This window comes from Aegilops tauschii, chromosome 1 (genome assembly GCF_002575655.3).
Source record: "Aegilops tauschii subsp. strangulata cultivar AL8/78 chromosome 1, Aet v6.0, whole genome shotgun sequence".
NCBI classification, from domain to species: domain Eukaryota; kingdom Viridiplantae; phylum Streptophyta; class Magnoliopsida; order Poales; family Poaceae; genus Aegilops; species Aegilops tauschii.
The window spans coordinates 352,352,066-352,371,854 of NC_053035.3; positions in this window are offsets into that span (position 1 = coordinate 352,352,066).

Sequence of the window (19,789 nt, forward strand, 5' to 3'; positions counted from 1 at the left end):
AGACCGCCGAGACGTTGTCGCAGTAGACCACCGTGGTACGGTCAACAGGGCAAGAGAGCTCCTGAAGCAGGTGGCGAAGCCACGAACACTCGGCGACGGCGTTGGCCACCGCACGATACTCAGCCTCAGCACTGGAACGAGAGACTGTAGGCTGCCGCTTGGATGACCACGAGACGAGTGAGGGTCGAAGGTAGACACAATAGCCCAAGGTGGAGCGATGAGTGTCAGGGCAGCCCGCCCAGTCTGCATCGGAGTAGGTGGTGAGGGCGGTGTCGGCGGAGGCGTGAAGCGTGACGCCAAGATCCATAGTGCCACAGACATAGCGGAGAATCCGCTTGACAGCAACGCAGTGAACGTCCCGAGGAGCATGCATATGGAGACACACCTGCTGCACGGCATACTGGATCTCTGGTCAAGTCAGAGTGAGGTACTGAAGAGCACCAACAATAGACCGATAGAAAGCAGCATCCGAAGCAGGAGAACCATCCGTGGCAGAAAGCTTTGCCTTCATATCAATAGGCGTAGCAACAGGCTTGCAGTTAAGCATGCATCACGCTCCAGGAGCTCATGAGCATACTTCCGCTGATGAAGAAAGAAGCCATCCGGACGGCGCACCACCTCAACACCGAGGAAGTAGTGCAAAGGACCCAAGTCCTTGATGGTGAACTCAGCGCGAAGACGAGCCGTGAGCTGGTGGAGAAACGCCGCGATGCGCTGGTACCAAGCGTGCGGAGCCTGCTTGAGTCCGTACAAGGACCGCGAAAGCAAGCACACGTGGTCGGGAAGCGCCGGGTCAACAAACCTAGTGGGCTGCTGGCAGAAGACCTCCTCCTCGAGGTGACCATGGAGGAAGGCATTGGAGACGTCCATCTGGTGCACCATCCAAGCACGGGAGACCGCAAGGTGGAGAACCATGCGTATCATGCCGGGCTTGACGACCAGAGCGAAGGTGTCAGTGAAGTTGATGCCAGCATGCTGTCAGAAGTCACGAACGACCCAACGCACTTTATAGCGATCAAGGGTACCATCAGGACGGAGCTTGTGTTTAAAGACCCACTTCCCGGTAATCACGTTGGCGTGCCGGGGACGGGGAAGAAGCTGCCATGTCCGGTTAAGCAACAGGGAGTCAAACTCCTCTTGCATCGCAGCCATCCAGAGCGGGTCACGAAGAGCGGCTCGAACGGAGGACGGCAATGGTGATGGCTCAGAGGTGGACGCCGCATGGACATAGTCATCCGAGGCGTAGCGTGAGCTCGCGCGAAAAATGCCCGTACGGGCGCGGGTGACCGGACCGGCCACGGGCGCCGGGGGCACCGAGGGCGCCGGGGGTGCCGGGGCGCTAGTGGGGCCGCGGGCGCCGAGGGGGCAGCGGGGGCCGCGGGCGCCAATGTCGGGGGCACCGGGGGGCGCGCCTCAAAGCCAGGGGCAGGCCAAGAGAGGCGCGCAAGCGCCCTGGGAGAGGCATCGAGGAGCCCCCGTCACCGGTGGCGGGAGGAACAGCCGGGGGTACCTGCTGAAACGGAAACACATGCTCATCAAAGTAAACGTGCCGGGAAGTGAACATACGATGGGATACAGGATCATAGCACCGATATCCCTTGGAGTTAGAGGGGTAGCCGATGAAGATGCAAGCGACAGAACGAGGTGCGAGTTTGTGAGGAGCGGAAAATACACAAGCCATCATAAGATGGGGGCGTACCAAAGAGAAGATGGTGAGGTGCATAGTTCCACCGCGGGAAGCAGGGCGAAGGTTAAGGAGAAGGGAAGCAGTAGTGGGTGCGTCCGGCCTGAAGCGAGGCGATACATTAGCATGGAACAGGAGCGTGCAAACGCAGTCGTTTAGAGTGCGAAGGACGCGTTCGGCTCGACCGTTCTGCTGTGAAGTATACGGGCATGTGAGATGAAAAACTGTGCCGTGGTGCGATAGAAAAGTGCGGAAAGCAAGGTTGTCGAACTCTTTTCCATTGTCAGTCTGAAGAGCAAGGATGGGACCCCCAAACTGCGTGCTGACATAGGAGTAAAAAGCCGTCAAAGTGGAGAGTGCATCCGACTTTCGTCGTAAAGGAAACATCCACACATAGTGAGAATAATCATCAAGGATAACCAGATAATATAAATAGCCCGAGTTACTAGGAATCGGAGAGGTACACACATCGCTGTGAATCAACTGAAAAGGAAAAGAAGCTATGGTGGTGGAGTTATTAAACGGGAGGCGAACATGTTTGCCGACACGACATGCATGACAGGTGTGATCCTCTATCTTATTACAACTGAAACTAAAACTCCTAAGAATATGACGAAGTGCGACGGGGTTGGGATGAACCAGACGAGCGTGCCAGAGATCGACGCCAGCGGAGAGAGCAACCGGTGCGGTGGTGGAGGTGGACGACGGATGCACCAGATAGAGCTCGTCGAGGCTGTCACATCGGTGAAGTACCATCCTGGTTCGAGCATCCTTGACACAAAAACCAAGCTCGTCAAATTCAATAGTAACAGGATTTTCACGAGTTAAACAACGAACAAAAACAAGGTTCTTAATAAGACGAGGTGACACAAGTATGTTAGACAAAGTAATAGGCATGGAATTAGAAGGAAAAGAAGTGTGCCCGACATGTGTAATAGGGAGTGTGGAACCGTCACCGACAATGATGCGGCAGTCGGTGGTGATGGGAGTGAAGGAGGCAAGATTACCAGGATGAGCAAACGTGTGAGCCGTAGCCCCGGTGTCCATGTACCAATCACCGCCGCCAGTGTAGTTGTTCAGCGTAGGCGCGGTGTGCAGCGCGGCGAGGAGTGCCTGATCCCAAGGCGGCGGCAACAGGGTCGGCGAGGGCGGCAGCGGGGCCGCAGGGAGACCGTAGGCGCCACTCAGCTGCGGCGGTGGGTATCCTCCGTACGGCTACGGAGCAGCGTAGTACGCTTGGTGCGCCGGCGGGCGCGACACGGGAAGGGTCGGTGCAGGAGCCCGTGGAACCGGCATGGTGTAGGCATGAACAACACCGGTCCACGGGTCATAGCCGGAGGCCCACGAAGGGGGCACCTGGAACTGCTGTTGCTGACGGGGCTGGCTGGCGCCCTGCGGCTGTTGCTGCTGATTGCCACCGCGGCCCCCACCGCGTCGGCCCCCGCGGCGCCATTCGGCAAGAGGGGCGAGCGGACCATAGGGCAACGGAAGCAGCCCCGGCTACTGGGGCGCCGGGTATGGTGACGACACCGGGAAGGACGCCCGGTGGCGCGGTGGCGGGGGCGCGGCTGGGGCGGCTGGAGGCGCCGGGGGCCCTCCACGGGTGGTGCCGGCAGCGAGGGCGGTGTGGATGGCCCGCGCCTTCACCTGCTTCTTCCGTCGCTCCTCCAAGCGGAGGTACGCAACGAACTTGGCAAAGGACGGGTTGGGGATGAGGCTGAGGTTCACCGCGGCACTGCCGAAGTCCTCGTTGAGCCCAGCGGTGAGCGTGCTGAGGAGGAGGCCAATATCGCGGAGCTTGTTAGTGAGAGTCTTCAGGCGGCGACAATAGTCGTCGATGGAGGTGTTGTCCTGGTGACACCCAAAAAACTCCTGCTGCAAAAAAATGTGAGGCTGGAGCTGATTGTCGGTGAAGAGCCCATTCAGCTTGGTCCACACGGTGCAGACATCGTCACCGTCCGCCACGACCGTTTGGAAGAGGTCCGACGAGATGGTTGTCGGTGTCAAAACCGGGGGATCTCGGGTAGGGGGTCCTGAACTGTGCGTCTAGGATCGATGGTAACAAGAGACGGGGGACACGATGTTTACCCAGGTTTGGGCCCTCTCTATGGAGGTAATACCCTACTTCCTGCTTGATTGATCTTGATGAATATGAGTGTTACAAGAGTTGATCTACCACAAGATCGTAATGGCTAAACCCTAGAAGTCTAGCCTATGTGAATTTGGTAATGAGTATCCGCCTATCCGGACTACGCTCTCCGGTTTATATAGACACCGGAGAGATCTAGGGTTACATGGGGTCGGTTACATAAGAAGGAATCTTCATAGTTGGTCACCTAGCTTGCCTTCCACACCAAGGAGAGTCCAATCCGGACACGGGTATAATCTTTGGCCTTCATGTCTTCACAGCCCATCAGTCCGGCCCAATGGACAACGGGCCAGACGCCCGAGGACCCCTTAGTCCAGGACTCCCTCAATGGTGAGGAAGAACCAGCGGATGATCGTGGTGTCGATGGTGGACCAGTCATGGAACTCGGGGACGAGGCTGGAGTCGACGGTGCCGTCCACATGGTCGATGAGATGATACTCCCGGAACACGGGTGAGAAATACGTCTTCCACGTGTAGTAGGAGGAGTCCTCCTGGGAGAGACGAACCAACACCCCTCGAAGATGTTTAGGTTGCGGATGTCATTCACATCGGGAGGGTTGGCGTCGGCGAACGGGTTGGAGTTGGTGGATGCAGACAACATGACAGACGACATGGCGAAGATGAGGTGGCTCAGCAGCAGCAGCAGCTTTGGTCGAGGCGGCGGGTTCGGCAGCGAAGCAGGCAGCGGGGCTAGCGGCTGGCGATGCGGTGCAAGCAGCTACTGGCGGGCGATGCGAAGCGACCAGCGGCTGGTGATGCGGGCTACATGGGGCGATGCGGGCGAAGCGGCTAGCGGCTGGCGATGCGATGCGGGCTAGCGGCTGGCGATCGGGCGAGGCGGAGCAGCGGCAGGCGATGCGGGGCTATCGGGTGCAGCGGGGAAAGTGCGGGTGGGCGAGCGCAGGGAGAGGAGGAGCGGCGGACAGCACGGGAGGAGCGCGAGCGGCGGCGGCGCGGAGGAGGTGCGCGGCGGCGGCGGCGGAAGGCTAGGGTTAGAACCCAGAAACTGATACCATGTATGATGTGGGAATTACGTGTTGTATTCCTCAGGTGCAAACGCACGTATATATGATGTACAGGAATGGGCCACAACCTCAACTATACAAGGCAACTAGGAGGTGGGCCCAATACACAGATATGCACAACACATATACTCAACAGCTTGAACCCTTTGTAGAACTTTGTGGCTTTTCTCTGTTCGACACCCTTTGTGAGCCTTTTGTGAGTTTGTTCTAGTACCAAGTAAAATGGATGGTGTCTCCCTGTTGTATGTTTGTTCACGAATGCATAACTAATTTTTTTTCTTGAGGGGGAGATCATCATGGCTAGCTTTATTAAACTCAAATCACAACTACATCGGGTGAATCAAACCAAACCGAAGGCTGGTTTTTACGACCCTAGCTAGCTAGCACATGTGCTACCACATTAGGTTTCCTGTTACAAAACTCGACACAAGCCTTTCCGTACTCACTTAAATCTCGTCAACAACATTCTAGAATAGGGGCTGCAATCATCGAGAATCATTCGTCTTGATTAAGAGCTAGAACCACTATATGATATTATCCATGCGTACGAGCACATTGTTGCATCCCAACTGATTGACCAGCTTCAAGCCTTCGTACGAATGCAAAACTATATCATTGTCTATGTTTGCTTTTGTCACATATTGTCTGTGTTTCAGCAAAGGCAGCAGGATTGGTGCTTTTTTAGGGGGTCAGCAGGATTGGTGCTTACTGGGAAGCGGAGGCTGAAGAAGAAACGAGAGCAGGCTTAGGGCATGGCCAGAATTGGGTCATTGGGTGCATTAAGTTTAAGACTTGGGCCATAGTGGGTTGAGCCCATCTGAGTTGGCGGGTGGCATGATGTGCTTGAGCGCAGTTAGCTAAATACATGTGCATTGCTACGGGATTGAACAATATTTGAAAAACGGTGTCGTGTGACTTGTTGTCCTCGGTTGTCATTGTTGTCCTCAAATTCACGGTCAAAGCCCTCGACCGTCAGTGCTTGGTCCTCCTCGAGCGGGGGCGGCGTGGGGGGCAGCCACGCCTAGAAGTGTTAGATGATGCATCTGAACAAAGGAAAGTCAATTAGCACGGCAAAAACATATAGATGGACTGCATAACAGAAAAGCTGAAAATGGCAAACATGGTAATAAATATGATCGGACCAATTGCACTTACCAGGATAGATGCAGGCATATCTAAAGCATGATATGACGGCTAGAACATCGTATTTGAAATAGTAGCAATAATAAATGTTAAGCAACTGTTTAATAACACAGAGAACTTGAGTAACAGAGCAACCAATGTTGTAGTATATCATAAGAGGGTTATAAATTTGATTTTATAATGGTATGTGAAAAGGATACTTTGTATGTGCAGCTATTAACAGAGAGAATACATATGCCACATCTTACACTTATGCAACAAGTCTGTTATGCAAACAAATATCTATTTTACAACTGGGTAAAAGAATGATTCAAGCCGAACCTGAAAGGCACAGAAGAGACAAGCTACGAAGCAGAAGTACAGAGCTTGTGAATGTATAAATGTATGCGTACGAATAGGATGCGGTACTTAGCACTGGAAAAAACCACAACCAACAATATTATCCATGCGTACTAGAACATTGTTGCATCCCAACCAATTGACCAGCTTCAAGCCTTCATACGAATGCAGAACTATATCATTGTCTATGTTTGCTTTTGTCACCTACTGTCTGTGTTTCAGCAAAGCCAGCAGGATTGGTGCTTTTTTTGAGGGGGTCAGCAGGATTGGTGCTTACTGGGAAGCAGAGGCTGAAGAAGAAACGAGAGCAGGCTTAGGGCATGGCCAGAATTGGGTCATTGGATGCATTAAGTTTAGGCCTTGGGCCATAGTGGGTTGAGTCCATCTGAGTTGGCAGGTGGCATGATGTGTGTGAGTGCAGTTAGCTAAATACATGTGCATTGCTACGAGATGGAACAATATTTGAAAAATGGTGTCGTGTGACTAGTTGTCCTTGGTTTTCACTGTTGTCCTCAAAGTCGCGACCGAAGCCCTCGACCGTCAGTGCTTGGTCGTCCTCGAGCGGGGGCGACGTGGGGGGCAGCCATGCCTAGAAGTGTTAGATGATGCATCTGAACACAGGAAAGTCAATTAGCATGGCAAAAACATATAGATGGACTGCTTAATAGGAAAATTGAAAATGCAAACATGGTAATAAATATGATCGGACCAATTGCACGTGCCAGGATAGATGCAGGCATATCTAAAGCACGATATGATGGCTAGAACATCGTATTTTTCAAATAGTAGCAATAATAAGTGTTAAGCAACTGTTTAATGACAGATAGAACCTGAGTGCGAGAGCAACTAATGTTGTAGTATATAATAAGAGGGCTATAATATTTGATTTGCTAATGGTATGTGAAAAGGAGACTTTGTATGACCAGCTATTATAATAGAGAGAATACATATGCCACATCTTACAACACCAAGTCTATTATGCAAACAAATATCTATTTTACAACTGAGTAAAAGAATGAGTCAAGCCGAACCTGAAAGGCACATAGGAGACAAGCTACGAAGCAGAAGTACAGAGATTGTGAATGTATAATGCATACGAATAGGATGCCGTACTTAGCACCGGAAAAAACCACAATCAACAAACACAATATTTGAGTGTAAAAACTAATAAGAGGTCAAATTCCACCGAATTACATATAGATTACAAAGAAGCATGTGCATCACTAGACAGTTTCAAGGAAGGCACAAACATGAGAAAACTCAGCTTAAAACTAGTTGAACTTGGGCAGTTGAGGGAGAAACCCCATCCATGATGTGGTTCAGTGTGTCGTCCTTCTCCTCGTTGGTCCAGAAATGGTGTCGTGTGATTGGTTGTCCTCGGTTGTCATTGTTGTCCTCAAAGTCGCGGTCGAAGCCCTCGACCGTCAGTGTTTGGTCGTCCTCGAGCGGGGGCGATGTGGGGGGTGGCCATGCCTAGAAGTGTTAGATGATGCATCTGAACACAGGAAAGTCAATTAGCATGGAAAAAACATATAGATGGACTGCTTAATATAAAATCTGAAAATGGCAAACATGGTAATAAAGATGATCGGACCAATTGCACTTACCAGGATAGATGTAGGCATATCTAAAGCACCATATGACGGCTAGAACATCGTATTTGAAATAGTAGCAATAATAAGTGTTAAGCAACTTGTAAGTGCATCTAGTACCCCCTTAGTGATTTTGGTGTATTGAAGACTTATAGCTTAAGGGACTAATGTGTTTGTGAGTATACACAGGTTTTATAAGTCTATGAGGAGTTTGATATTTACGATGAAAGTCGACCCCTAAAAATGAATGTCTTCAGTTGAAGACTCTAGTTCTCTTGAAGACTTTGAAAATGAGGAAATTGGTGTGACCTTGAAGACTTCGATATTGATGCGAGGATTATGAAGCGTGAAGACTTTTGTTTTTGTAGTTTCATTTTCTCTTTCTTGAGTCATAGGAAACGCTGTACTGTTAAAGGGGGTCGAGGTAAAACTAAGGAAAAATCTCCAAGTGTTGCTCAACTCAAACCCTACACCTACCCAATCCTTTCGAGTGAAGCCATTGGAAATCTGATATATTTCAGTCAGTTTCTTCAGTGACAGCGATGAAGATCTTCTGTTCTCTGAGGAATTTGTCCTGACTGAGGAGTTAGGAATTCGCCAGTGCGAATTGCCTACAAGTGAGGAACATGATAGCCCTGAGGAATTTGAGAGCTCAAATTTCCGACAGTTGATGTGCTATGCGCCAGCTGTCCAAAATATCCTATCCACCTAACGGTCATATCATTGAAAGGCATTTATGTCTTATCATGTCGGGCTGCTCCCTAGGCTATAAATAGCCGCCCCCTACAACCACTAGTTGGTTGGCTGCTCCGAGAGATAGATTGACACTTGTCATTTAGAGCATCCCATCCTCTGAGGACTTTGAGCAAAAATCATCAGTGAGGAAAAACCCAAACACCTACAACCCAAAGAGATTGAGCATCACTAAAGAGATTGTTCCTGTGTGGAACTGATGCTTGTTACCTTTGAGGACTGTGCATCTTCTAGACAGTTAGGTGTCATGGTCTAGAGCATCCAAGAGGAATTTGGATCACCGGGTGACCGAGTCTGTGAAGGTTTGGAAGTCACCTGAAGACTTACCACGAGTGATTGGGCGATGTCTGTGTGACCTTAGCTCAAGGAGAATACGGTGAGGACTGTGTGTCTGGGACTGGGTGTCCTCAGGTTTAAATACCTAGTCGCTCCAACCAAACGTACGACTGTCACAGCAGTTGGAACTGGTCTACCAAATCATCGTCTTCACCAAGCTACTGGTTATATTTCCTCAACCCTTTCATTTCCTCATTCATGTGTTGATGAACTTGATTGTTACTATTTGAAGACTTTGACTGAAAACTTTCTCAATTTCCTCAATCCTAATTCTTCAGTCATCTTATCTTTAGCCTGCTTATCCTGTTTACACGCTACCTGTGCTCTGTGCTTGTTTCATTTCATCATGATGACTGTGTTACTGCCATGTTATGCTTGCACCTGAGTACTTATTCCACTGCATGTATTTCGTCGCTTAGCAAATTCCTCAAGTTGAATTTCCTTAGTGACGAATTTGTAAAAATCGCCTATTCACCCGAGTCGATATAACGCACTTTCAATTGGTATCAGAGCAAGGTACTCCTTTGTTCTGTGTGATTTTGGTTTAACCATCTGGAGTTTTAGTTATGTCGACTACAGGTATGATCAAGGTCTCAGCTGGGTGTCCTACCTTTGATGGGACGGACTACCCCTACTGGAAGAATAAGATGCGCATGCATCTTGAGGCAATTGACAACAATCTCTAGTACGTTGTGGAAAATGGCGTTCCCTCTATCACACATTCCGTGAACTGCTGATGTGAAGAGATTCAGGCAACTCGACTCTCAAGCGAAGAATATCATATGTGGCCATGTGAGCAAAGGACATTACGGCAGAGTGAGTGCTTTGGAGACAACAAAGCTTATCTGGGATAGGTTGTCCAAAGACAACGAAGGAGTCTCAACTCAACGTGACTCTCGAGTTGACGTTCTTCACAATCTCTTCAACCGCTTCAAAAGACTCAACAATGAAAATGTTCAACAAACCTTCGATCGCCTCACTGACATCTCAAATGAGCTTCAAGCACTTGGTGCCACTGACATCACCGACCATGAGGTGGTGAAGAAATTGCTGAGATCACTTGATTCCTCATTCGATACACTTGCACTGATGATTCAAGAACGTGGAGACTACAAGTCACTAGATCCTACTGATATCCTCAAGAGGGTAAATACTCATGAGTTCCAACAAGTTGAGAAGAGAGACCTCTACGGGCCAAGCTATGGAAGATCACGTGCACTAAAGGCCAAGGCAGTTTCCAAATCTGAAGGAGAAGATTCTGATAACAGCCTTGGTGATCCTGAAGAACTAAGCCAGGAGGTAGCAATGCTCGTGAGAAAATTCCAGAAGTTCTCAAGACATGGTCGCTTTGGAAAATCTTCAAGAGGTGATGACATGAGATCAGATTCCTCATCCCCATGACTACAAGAAGAGGACTTGCCACAAATGTAAGAAACCTGGACACTTCATAATTAATTGTCCTCAGTGGGCGAAGGAATCAAAGAAGAAGAAATACAAGGATGACAGTTCTGATGACTCGAAGAAAAAGAAGAAATCTTCAAAGTCCTCATCGTCAAAATCTTCAAAGTCTTCATCTCACAAGAAGAGTAGTTCCAAAAAGGCTCGGGGATTCATTGGCAAGGAAATGGACTCTGAAGCTGAATCTGAGGAAAATGAGGAAGAGGAGGAATCTGAGGAGTTAGACTCTGGTGTGGCGAGCCTAGCTCTCGCTACTGCTTTTGTCAGCAAGTCCATCTTCAACACTGAGGAACATGGCAACACCAACACCGCTGATGATGACGAAGATGATTACGCTCCCACCTATTGCTTCATGGCAAAAGGTGCCAAGGTACTCAAACATACCTCCTTCGAATCAAGTGAGGATGAATCTGATGAAAATCTCAAACCAAGCTATTCCAAACTTGCTTGCCATTAAACAACAAAAAAGCTTTGGAAAAAGTTCAAAATATGTTAGACAAAAGCGATGACCTGTTGGGTGAAGAAATGGATCGGACTCAAATTCTGACTGATAATCTTCAGCGACTACAGTCTAAGTTTGATAATCTTCAAATTCATCATAACACTCTCTTAGCTGATCTTGAGAAGCTCTCTTATGAATTTCTTCAAAGAAAGCAAGATCTTGAGAAGCTAAGGGTGAGTTATGAAGATCTTCAGAAGGAAAATGATTTATTGCTTGCTCAACAGATCAGTTCCGCTCAGGAAGAATTCATTCCACAATGTTTGAGATGCATTGAACGTGAATCTGCTAATTCTTCACCTGAAAGCTCAAGTGCTTCTGTTGCTGCAAATTCTTCAACTATTTCTATGGTCACAAATTCCTCATCTGAGGATACCACAAGTATCACTGACAATGCAGGGTTGAAGGAATTGTATGTGACAGGCATGTACAAAAGCCTCAAAGGGCATCTGGCTCTTTATGACGTGCTCAAAAAGCAGATCCTCAACAGGAACCCTAGGAAAGAGGGTATTGCCTTTGAGAGGAAACTCAATGCTGATGGGACCTACTAGAAACCTGAGCAGTATCCCAAAACCTCATGGGTTGCTGTGAAAGGACCTCCAGTAGACCCATCTACTTTATCCGGCTTTACATGTGAATGTTTATATTCATCAAATGAGTCATTTGAATCAAACTATAAACTGTTCAAAAATCAGAATGGTGAAGTATTTGCTAGATATGTTGGAACTAACTACAGGAACGGTCCACCTATGAAGAAAATCTGGGTTCCCAAAAGATGCCTTGAAAGTCTTCAGGTGAATGTCATCATGACACCACTTGTGAAGAATAGGAACCCCAGATCAAATTCTTCATATGGACCAAAGTTTTCATATGGATCCAAGTCCTCATATGGACCAAATACCTCACATGGATCAAATTCCTCATATGGATCCAAATCCTCATATGATCATTGTCGTGCTAATGCTTTTGTTTCACGGGGAAAATCTAAGAGCTATGAATATGTGCATTATTCTTCAAATCATTATGTTCATAAGTCCTCGAAGAATTTCTCTGCTTATTCATATGCATACTCTAACCCCTCTTCTATGAAACAAAGTGCACTGGCTTCGATGCCACCTTTCTCATATGGAGCTCGCAGAATGATGAATTCTTTGCCACCCCTTCAGATGTGGGTGGTGAAGAAAAAGGACTAATCTCTTGTGCAGGGTCAGGTCTCCAGACGAACATGAATGTCTGAAGAATTTGCTGGAGACCTGAATATGCTTGATAGGACGCAAGCTAATCATGAAGAAATGAATTACTTATTTCTCATGTCCTTATACTGCTATATCTGTTGTACTGCTTGATGAAATTCAATCTGATGAATTTGATGTCATATTATTCACTGATGAAGTATATGAGTTCATAAGATGCACTAATTCATCTGCAGGATGATCAACCAAAAGCTACTGAGTGGGTCCTCGATAGTGAATGCACAAATCACATGACCGGTGACAAGAACTTCTTGATGGACATTGCCTTATCTCCATCGCATCTGAAGCATATCACCTACGCTGACAAAGGCAAAAGCAAGTGCAGGAAGTCTTCAAACGATTTTCCTCAAGGGCCTCGACAAATTTCGGTGTGAAGATCAAGCATATCCGGAGTGACAATGGGACCGAGTTCAAGAATACAGGTCTTGATGACTATCTTGATGAACTTGGTATTACTCACGAGTTATCTGCCCCCATACACTCCTCAGCAGAATGGCGTTGTGGAACACAAGAATAGGACTCTTGTTGAGATGGCTCGCACTATGCTTGATGAATACAAGACACCTCCCCGTTTCTGTCCTGAGGCAATTGATACTACGTGCCACATTATCAACAGGGTATATCTTCACAAATTCTTCAAAAAGACCTCATATGAACTCCTCACTGACAAGAAACCCAATGTGATTTATTTCAAAGTCTTCGGTGCTAAATGTTGGATTAGAGATCCTCATCACAATTCTAAATTTGCACCGAAAGCACATGAAGGTTTTATGCTTGGTTACGGAAAGACTCGCACACCAACAGAGTCTTCAACACCTATCACCACAAGGTTGTTGAAACTGTGGATGTGTGGTTCGATGAAACTAATGGCTCGCAAATAGAGCACCTACCTCATGTGCTAGATGAAATGTCATCTGAGGAATCAATCAAGTTCAAGGCTACTGAGGATGTCATACCCACTGAAGAATCTGCTGAAGAAGTCATTTCAGAACGTGAAGAAAATCATGCTGGTGCATCTGCGGAAAATGGCTCTGAAGAAAATACTAAGCCCACTCAACATCGTCAACCTGCTCATCCTCGCGCTGCAAATGAAGTGCAGATTGAGAAAATCATCGACGACATCAATGCACCAGGCCCTCTCACACGCTCAAAAGCTTCACATTTGTCTAACTTTTGTGGGCACTTTGCTTTTGTCTCTATCACAGAACCCACCAAATTTTATGAGGCATTTCTAGAGCCTGAGTGGATTCCAGTGATGCAAGAGGAATTACATCAATTCGAGCTCAACAATGTCTGGGAACTTGTCAAGAGATGATACGTCTCCAACGTATCTATAATTTTTGATTTTTCCATGTTGTTATATTATCATTCTTGGATGTTTTACAATCATTTTATCATCATTTTATATCATTTTTTGGTACTAACCTATTGACATAGTAACCAGTGCCAGTTGCTATTTCTGCATGTTTTTTACATCGCAGGAAATCAATACCAAACGGAGTCCAAACGCAGCGAAAATTTTTGTGGATTTTTTTGGACCAGAAGACATCCAGTGGTCCAAATAAGTACCAAAGAGGGAGCCCGAGGTGAGCACAAGACACCGGGGCGTGCCTGGAGGCCTAGGCGCGCCCTGGTGGGTTGTGCCCACCTCGGTGGCCTCCCGCACCGCCTCTTTGCTCTATAAATACCCCAATATTCCAGAAACCCTAGGGGAGTCGACGAAAATCAATTCCAGCCGCCGCAAGTTCCAGAAACACCAGATCCAATCTAGACACCATCACGGAGGGGTTCATCATGCCCATTGCTGCCTCTCCGATGATGCGTGAGTAGTTCTTTGTAGACCTACAGGTCGGTAGTTAGTAGCTAGATGGCTTCCTCTCTCTCTTTTGATTCTCAATACAATGGTCTCTTGGAGATCCATATGATGTAACTATTTTTTGTGATGTGTTTGTTGGGATCCGATGAACTTTGAATTTATGATCAGATCTATGTTTTTATCCATGAAAGTTATTTGAGTCTTCTTTGATCTCTTATATGCATGATTGCTTATAGCCTCGTATTTCTTCTCCGATATTTGGGTTTCTTTGGCCAACTTGATCTATTTATCTTGCAATGGGAAGAGGTGCTTTGTGATGGGTTTGATCTTACGGTGCTTGATCCCAGTGACAGAAGGGGAACCGACACGTAAGTATCGTTGCCATTAAGGATAACAAGATGGGGCCTATTTCTACATAAATAGATCTTGTCAACATCATGTCATCATTCTTATTGCATTACTCCATTTTTCCATGAACTTAATACACTAGATGCATGCTGGATAGCGGTCGATGTGTGGAGTAATACTAGAAGATGCAGGCAGGAGTTGGTCTACTAATCTTGGACGTGATGCCTATATAATGATCATTGCCTGGATATTGTCATGATTATTTGAAGTTTTATCAATTGCCCAACAGTAATTCGTTTACCCACCATTTGCTATTTTTCTCTAGAGAAGCCACTAGTGAAATCTACGGCCCCTGGTCTCTTCTTTATTATATTTGCCTTTGCGATCTATTTTTATTTGCTTTTATTTTCAGATCTAGTAAACCAAAAATACAAAAATACCTTGCTGCACTTTATTTTATTTGGTGATCTATCTATCAATTTATTACAACTTTCTCATGTCCATTTGCCAATTTCTGGTGCCGTTGCCCGAAAGGGATTGACAACCCCTTTAATACATCGGGTTGCGAGTATTTGTTATTTGTGTGCAGGTGCTGTTCACGTAGTGTTGCGTGGTTCTCCTACTGGTTCGATAACCTTGGTCTCATCACTGAGGGAAATACCTACTGTTGATGTGCTGCATCATCCCTTCCTCTTTGGGGAAATACCGACGTAGTTCTAGCAGACATCAAGCGACCAGACCCACGCAAGCACAATATCATCAGTACCAAATGGATCTACCGCAACAAGCAAGATGAAAATGGCCTTGTGGTGAGGAATAAGGCTCATCTTGTAGCACAAGGCTACATACAGGTTGAAGGAATTGATTTCAATGAAACTTTTGCACCTGTTGCTAGACTTGAGGCTATTCGCATATTGCTTGCTTATGCTAACCATCATAATATCATCTTATATCAAATGGATGTGAAAAGTGCATTCCTCAATGGTAAGCTTGAGGAAGAAGTATATGTTGCTCAACCACCAGGTTTTGAAGATACTAAGCATCTTGACAAAGTCTTCAGACTCAATAAGGCTCTCTAAAGAAGATTACATAATTTAGACTAAAGTGGGAGTCCGTAAAACACCTCCTAGGCGACTCCCTAGGAGACTCCCTAGGCGATTTTGCGCCGGCAGCCACTCCGGCCCCGGCGGCCACCTCCTCACGCCGGTGGCCGCTCCGGCCTCGGCGTCCACCATCTCCCACTCCCACCGGAGGCTACTCCGGTCCCGGTGGCCACTTCCTTGGCTGGTGGTTTCTCCGGCTACGGCTACAACCGACTTCTTCTTGTGATTTTGGGTCAAGTTGTTTCCCTTTGGTTGTGCACGTGAGATATCCATCAACATGGCACCTCCTGCCTTAAACTTTGGCAGGGGCAAGGAATTCCAAGCTGAGGTGAGAAGCAAGTTTGGACATCCTATGGTTTTCTTGCCGGGGTTTCGTCAGTGAGAGTTTACTCTTGTGGTCTCTTTCATACGAGCCTCCTTCAAACTAGACACGTTTACGGTTAGTACTGCTTTGCATGCTTCTTTTGGTGGTTACCCACAAGGCTTTCGTGTTTCTCATCTCAGAGATCGGTCTTTCAAGTTTTCCGTTGCATCCAAAGCAGTTGGTTTTCAGATTTACAATGCTGGTAGAGTCACCAAGCAGTTATTTGATATTGTGTTTAGTCTTTGGGGCAATGGCGGTCCTACTTGGCGTAGAGAAGAGTTAAATTTTTACAAGGAAGAAGATGCTCAATGGACCTTAGTGGGCAGACATGGTAGGCCTGTCAGAAACGACGGCGATCGCCGGATTATTCCGGCTCCGGTGAGTAATGGCTGGTCGGTTTTTTAGCATCTCTCTATGGCCATTAATGCGGAGAGTGATCAGGGGTCTCACGACAATTATTTGGGTCATCAAGAGTTAGTTACTGTGCCGGAAGCAGTCAACCGAACCGTTACTCCGCATAATGACGTGGGCGCTATGAGGCGGCATTTGGTCTGTTTCTCGTGTGGAGAACAAGGCCATTTTGCGCGTTTTTGTCACAAACCTAGACTCACTGGGCTTTGGCCTTTCTTCCGTTTTGCCACTTTCCAAAGCCCACCTACCGAGGCTTGGGCCCCTGGAGAGGTGGAAAGCTAGTTTCAGCCCACAGACGTGCCATTACATTTCAGGAAGGCCACATCATTCAAGGAGCTCGTGTCCGGATATTTTACTAATTTTCAGCCAAGACCGCAGGCGGACTCCTCGCATTCTGCCTCTTCCCATAACTCTGCTCCTTCCTCGTCTTGCTCGCCACCTCCTCACCAAACCCCAGCGATAGTCGCCGCTGTGACAATGGCAAACATAGCGATCGATCCGGAACCGTTCATCCCAAATGGCTTCCAGATACAGCACATTGAAGGGAGAAACAAGGTGGCTCGTGTGATTCCTCCTCGCCGTCAAAGGAGGCACGAGGATTAGGCCATCGCCACAATCCAGCCGCTCCCCGATGAGGTACATTTTCAGAACGTTCAAGCAGTCCTGCAAGAGTACTTTGAGCTAGATCCACAAGTAGGTGTGCCGGACATCCAGCCTTGCCCGTTCGGCGAAGCGTATGTGCATTTTGCCCATGTCAGAGACAGAGATAGATTGGTTTCGCAGAGTCCGCATGTGTTTGGTGATGTGTTCATTACTTTTGTGAAACATGATGAGGGTAGAAATTGGAGAAGACTTCACTTTAACCGGGTGGTTTGGCTTCTTTTTGTTGGGTGCCTTTTGATCATTGTAATTCAGAAGATGTTGCTACTGCTATTGCCAAGTGGGGTAAGATTATCAGTTGGGAGAAAGAGGAGGCTAGAAAAGGAAAGATCCTAGTTAAAGCAAGAGTGACTGATCTTCTTCACATTCCCAAGAGCATCAGGTGGTCTGAGGGTGAGCAGTTTGAAGGAGAATCATGGACATCTTCTATGGAGGTTCTTCTGGAGGATATGTTGGGGGGAGGTCCAGCAGATGAAGATCCTTTTCCTCCACCACATGTGGACCCACATCCAATCTCGCAGGATGCTAATGACTTCCTTGGCTTCAATCCTCCTGTCAATCAGATGGCACAGGACGATGATGAGGATGAGGAATGGGATCAGTGGGAGGAAAATCATTGGGTTTTCCCTCAGCCAGCAATCATCCAACTAGTGGCTATAGTTCAAGAAGAGTTACACATGGGGGGAGGATGGTGTCCCCAACAGTAGCATTACAACCACTGTTTCTCTTTCTGAGGGGGATTTTTCAAACAATTTAGTGATGCCTGCTGCTCAGAATATAGAGGAGGTCAATTAGATTGCTCTAGTGCCCCTTGGGTTTAGGTGTTGGCCTTATAAATATTCTCCAGGCCTATCCCCTGATTTTGATGATTTGGGTGCTCTAAACCCTCCTTCTCAACCTGAAGTTAACCAGGGTGTGGGGCCCGTAGAGAATGATGCTGGTCAAGATGTGGGGCTTGCTCAACCAAATCAAGTGAATGAGAGTATTTCAGTTCCAGTTGTTAGTGCTTCTACTGCTACTGAGAAGGAGCTTGCAGAAACTGAGAACCTTGTGGGCCAGTCCACAAAGATGAACCTGGCTGGGGAGAGCTCAAAGCAGAGTACTGATGCTACCAAACCTATTCATTCAGAACACCAAGTGGGAAAGGTATGGCACTGAATGAGGCAGATGTTTCCTTTTTTAATCTTCATGAAATTGTTAAAAATCATGCTTTGTCTATAATTGATGGCTCTCACTTGATTTGTGAAGAGGGTCTGGACTTATGGGTGAAATATTTTGCTGAAGCTGATCAGACCACTGGAAACAACTTTGAAGCTGCTATTCCTGTGAGTTGGTTTAATTTTATTATCAACTTACTCCTCACTCTAGATAAATTTGAATGGACACTTAAATTATTGAACTCCCAATTCTGGCAAATTCTCACAGCAAATTGTGAATCAGAGGAATGCATTATCTTTCACATACCTGTTTGATGCAACACCTCTCAAGCACCTGTATGTAAAATTGTGCAGGGAGGCAATGACAAAGAAAATGAGGGTATTAGTCCAGCTGCACATTCCTCCAGTGCTGTGGGCAGCCCTCTGAAGCTGGCCTCTCCAAATGTCATTCTACTGCCTTTGGGAGAAGCTACATCTAGAAAGAGGAGAGATAAGGGGCCACTTGTGGAAACTGAGGTAAGAAGGAGTGACAGAATTAGGGAAGAAAATAAAGGTTTCAGAAGAAATTCATGTAATAATACTACATGTCTTCCATGCAATGCTATGCCCCCAATTATTAACCCCAAAGTGGTTCAGAATCTTACTAGTAATTTTTGCAAGGTCTCTAAGGAAGAACTGCATGGAAAGCTGAGCAAAAAGCCAATGAAGAAGGACCGAGGGGAGATGGCTGAGGTTTCCAAGGCCATGGAATGCAACAAACCATATGATAGTTCATAATGATGCAGTGTCTGAATCAATATCCAAGTACTATGGGTGTGTCATTGTTCCTTACCAGTGTTGTGTGTCTGTTCTGTGTGTTGGGCTCTTGGACCTGCTTGCTTTTGTTACATATGGGGTTACTAAGTTATTGTAAGCTGTACTGGTGGCAAAGACCTCTTCATACTGCTTCTGGCAGAACTTTTGCAGTTGCTTTGATGCTTATATATATGCATGTGTGGATCTATCTGTGGTTTGTTGTGGTGATTTTAATCCTTGGGGATCAAGAGTTGGAGCTTGGTCATATGTCTATTAGTTGGTTTATTAATGAATAACAACAGAACATTGAATATTCTGAACTGGAACATTAGAGGGGTTAATGGAAAAGAGAAATGGCTGCCACTTCAACAGAAAATTGAGGAAAGTGCTGCTAGCATAATTTGCTTGCAAGAAACAAAGAGAGAATCATTTGATTTAAATTTCATAAAGAATTTTTGCCCCCAGAGAATAAATAATTTCAGATTCCTGCCCTCAGTGGGGGCATCAGGAGGTTTGCTCACAGCATGGAATGGTAATCTCTTCTTTGGAGAACTTTTGTTCCAAAACAGATTCTCCCTCTCCATCAAATTCACTTGTAAAACCACCACACAGTCTTGGATCTTAACTAATATTTATGGGCCTTGCAACCAGGAAGACAAAGATGAATTCATTTCTTGGTTTTCTAATATTGTTATGCCTGATGATGTGGATTGGATTGTGATGGGTGATTTCAATTTCGTAAGAAAACCAGATGATAGAAATAAACCTGGAGGAGATGTTAACCAAATGCTTCTCTTTAATGAAGCAATTAGCAATCTGGGTCTTTTAGAATTACCTCTCAAAGGTAGGCAATACATCTGGAGTAACATGCAGCACAATCCCCTTTTGGAAAAGCTTGACTGGT